The sequence below is a fragment of the Myotis brandtii genome, unplaced genomic scaffold (genome assembly GCF_000412655.1).
Source record: "Myotis brandtii unplaced genomic scaffold, ASM41265v1 scaffold216, whole genome shotgun sequence".
NCBI lineage: Eukaryota > Metazoa > Chordata > Mammalia > Chiroptera > Vespertilionidae > Myotis > Myotis brandtii.
Window position 1 is genome coordinate 3,612,276 of NW_005358092.1, and position 3,850 is coordinate 3,616,125.

General features: G+C 35.7%; 1 protein-coding gene across 5 annotated transcripts in view; it reads right to left on the minus strand.

Annotated features, from left to right (window-relative positions):
- The window catches only part of ERC1 (ELKS/RAB6-interacting/CAST family member 1), a 462,570-nt gene extending 459,056 nt beyond the window's left edge, over positions 1 to 3,514 (minus strand). For all 5 annotated transcript variants that reach the window (XM_005865924.2, XM_005865923.2, XM_005865922.2 and 2 more), the window contains exon 1: positions 3,500 to 3,514. The gene's annotated coding sequence lies outside the window, so the exon portion shown is untranslated. The remainder of the gene's footprint in view (positions 1 to 3,499) is intronic.
- Between the last annotated feature and the right edge of the window lie 336 nt (positions 3,515 to 3,850).

Below are 3,850 nucleotides of genomic sequence, written 5' to 3' on the forward strand. Positions count from 1 at the left end.
TCTAAAAATCAATGGAAAAAATACCCTCGGGTGAGGATTAACCAAAAACAACAACAAAAACTGAGATGTTTGTTTTTTTAATCCAGTAAATTTTGAGGTGCCTAAATTTTATGCTCCCTCTTGCTTCCATGACCATCCTCATCCCCATCAACTGGCTACGTAAGTTCTTACTACTCGTTCTTCCAAATTAAGTTTAATAACTTAAATCCCTCAGTCTAATTTTAGTGCTCCTCTTATGGAACCAGGGGCTTTTTAAATTGTAATGTACTTACCATGTATTAGTTCATTGCTTCCTTAAAGGCAAAGAAATGTCTCATCTGCAAAACCTTGCACAATGCCCAATTCAAATCAAGCAAGCAATAAATGTTTGCTGAATCTACAAGTTAAATGCAGTAAAAATCATTAAGATAGTTCACTGTCCATTCAGAAGGTGGTAGTAATCTTGAAATTTGTTTATGAAAACTGCAACTAAATGCAATGTAAGACAAATATAATGAAAGCCTTTTTTTAAAGAAAATGTTTTTATTGATTTTCAGAGAGAGAGGAAGGAAGAGGGATAGAAAGATAGAAACACTGATGATAGAGAAACATCAACATCAGTTGGCTGTCTCCTGCACACCCCACTGGGGATCAAGCCCGCAACCCAGGCATGTGCCCTCACTAGGAATTGAACCAGTTACCTCTTGGTTCATGAGTCGACATTCAACCACTGAGCCATACTGGCCAGGCAATGGAAGTCTTTTATAATTTCCTTAATTTTAATAAACTTTATTTTTAACTATAACCAAATTCCATAAATTGACAACCTCCTTCTCTATACACATTGCTATGTGATTTTGACCTGAAAATCATTTAAAACTTACTAAATGGTCAAGATTTCAATTTTTTTAAAAAATTAACTGTTCTTCTTACATGAATAAAAATAGGAAATTCTGTAGCTAAATCTTAATTCCAAGAAGACAGCATAAGCTCAACAAGAACAGACTAATGCCTCTCATCTTCTAAGAAAAGAAATTAAAAATTTATACAACAGAGTAATCATGTGCAGAAAATATGCCTGTGGGTACAAATGCTCTCAGTGATGAAAAACCTCTATTAAACAATCTGTCAAGTTAATATTATAGCCACAGACCTATCAAGTACTTAAAATGATTTTTCTTATCCTATATTTTGAGTCTCTAAAAATACTAAAAAAATATAAGCACAGCATTTAAATCTCAAGTTTGCCCAGATTTATGTTTATAAAAATTTCCTAAATTCTACCTCTGACAAGAACATTCATTTGGTATTTGTGAACAACAAAGTTCTACCATCCACTCATATTTCCACACCCCCATAAAAAAACTACAATCTTGGGGCTTTTCTATTTTCACCAAAGAAACACTCATAACTCAAAAACAGCCTGAAAGTCTCAAAATACTGGGTTTCCCTCTCAAGAAAAGGCACAGGTGTTTCTCAGAAAAACAAATCAAGAAAACAAAAATTAATTCCATTTTGGTGATATATACTTATAAGCAAATTATTTTTCAGATATACAAGATAATCAACATTTAAAGGGATTAGTTTTTTTTTAAATATGTTTTTATTTCAGAGAGGGGAAGGGAAAAGGAGAGATAGAAATATCAATGAGAGAGAATCATTGATTGGCCGACTCCTGAACACCCCCTACTAGGATCGAGCCCGAAACCCAGGCATGTGCCCTGAACCGAGAATCCAACTGTGACCTCCTGGTTCATGGGTCGACACTCAACCACTGAGCCACACCTGCCGGGCTAGGTTTATTTTTAAAACAATACAATGTGCCCTGGCCAGTGATCCAATGGTTAGAACGCCACCCCCAAAAACCAAAGGCTTGCAGGTTCAATTCCCAGTCAAGGGCAAGTACCTAGGTTGCAGGTTAGATCCCTGGCCCTGGTACAGGTGCATGCAGAAGGCAACCAATCTGTGTGTCTTCTCACATAGATGTTTCTTTCTCTTTCTCGCTCTCCCTCTTTCTTGACCCCCTTCCCAACTCTCTTCCACTCTTTCTAAACATCAATGGGAAAAATATCCTTGAATGAGGATTAACCAAATAAATAAATAAATAAAATCTTTTTTTAACTTCACCAAATGAAGTGGAATGTCAAAAGTTAAAAATGCTATTCCAAATCATGAAGCAACAACAGCGCTCAAAATACATGGACATAATAGTTTTTATATTATCCTCCTTAACAATGTTGCCCTTTGTATTAAGGCATATTAGTAACACTATGTTCAAGTATGAAACCTAAAATGTGACCTGAAATCTTTTCTACAGAGTAAGTGTAAAAATGTGCAGTAACAAATATACAATGTATAGACAGACCTAAGTACAGACAAGCGCCCTATGAAATAATTCTTTTTTTTATTGTTTAAAGTATTACATATAGTACTACATATGTCTCCTTTTCCCCCATTGACCTCTCCCTGGCCACCATCAACCCCCAGCACAAGCCCTCACACCCCCCCTCCCCCCCGCTTGTGTCTGTGTCCATTGGTTATGCTTATATGCATGCATACAAGTCCTTTGGTTGATCTCTTACCCCCATCCCCTACCTTCCCACTAAAGTTTGGCAGTCTATTTGATGCTTCTGTCTCTGTATCTATTTTTGTTCATCAATTTATGTTGTTCATTATATTCCACAAATGAGTGAGATCATGTGATATTTATCTTTCTCTGACTGGCTTATTGCGCTTAGCGTAACGCTCTCCAGGCCCATCCATGCTTGTTGCGAATGGTAAGAGTTCTTTCTTTTTTACAGCAGCGTAGTATTCCATTGTGTAGATGTACCACTGTTTTTTAATCAACTCATCTGCTGATGGGCACTTAGGCTGTTTCCAAATCTTAGCTATTGTAAATTGTGCTGCTATGAACATAGGGGTGCATGTATCCTTTCTGATTGGTGTTTCTGGTTTCTTGGGATATATTCCTAGAAATATATTACTGGGTCAAATAGGAAATAATTCTTACTGTGCTCCTGAAACTTAGTCATGTAGTGACTAGCAGAAAAGGTTTGGGGAGATGCAACTCCACTATTTAAATGTATAGCTTTCAATAAGTGCATCTTTCAGAGCCTCTGTATTTTCATCTATGAAATAGGCATAATATCTTCTTCAAAGGATGGCTAAATTTCAAATCAGTAAGTATAAAATATCTGTTCTTGATATGTTTAAATGAATGTCAGTCATTACATTTCTAAGAATTTATCTTACACATATTTTCATATACATATTTTCACACAAGTGGAAAAACTAAATAAGAATAAACTGCAGAATTCTTTGAAATAACAAGATTCTGATAATAGCCTATATAATTATGGGAATACTGTGCAGCTATTAAGTAGGATAAGGAAGTCTGTATATACTGATAAGAAAAATAAAAAATATACAAGATACAACCCTAACCATTTGCTCAATGGTTAGAAGTGTCGGCCTGCTGAGTGAAAGGTCACAAGTTTGATTTCTGCTCCAGGGCACATACCTTGGTTGCAGGCTCAAACACCGGCCCCGGAAGGCAACCAATTGATGTGTCCCTCTCAAATCGATGTTTCTCTCTCTTTCTCCCCGCTGCTCTCCACTCTCTCTAAAAAAAAGAAAAGAAAAAAATCAATGGAAAAATATCCTCAGGTGAGACGCTGCTCTCCACTCTCTCGAAAAAAATCAATGGAAAAATATCCTCAGGTGAGGATTTTTAAAAAAAAGATATACAAGATACATTTTTAAATTTATAAAAAGAGGAATACAAGAAATCATGGCGAAAGGTGAGTTTTTACATTTTTCTTTTCTGTGCTGAGGTTTTAATATGAATTACTTTTATAACTTAAAAAGTAAC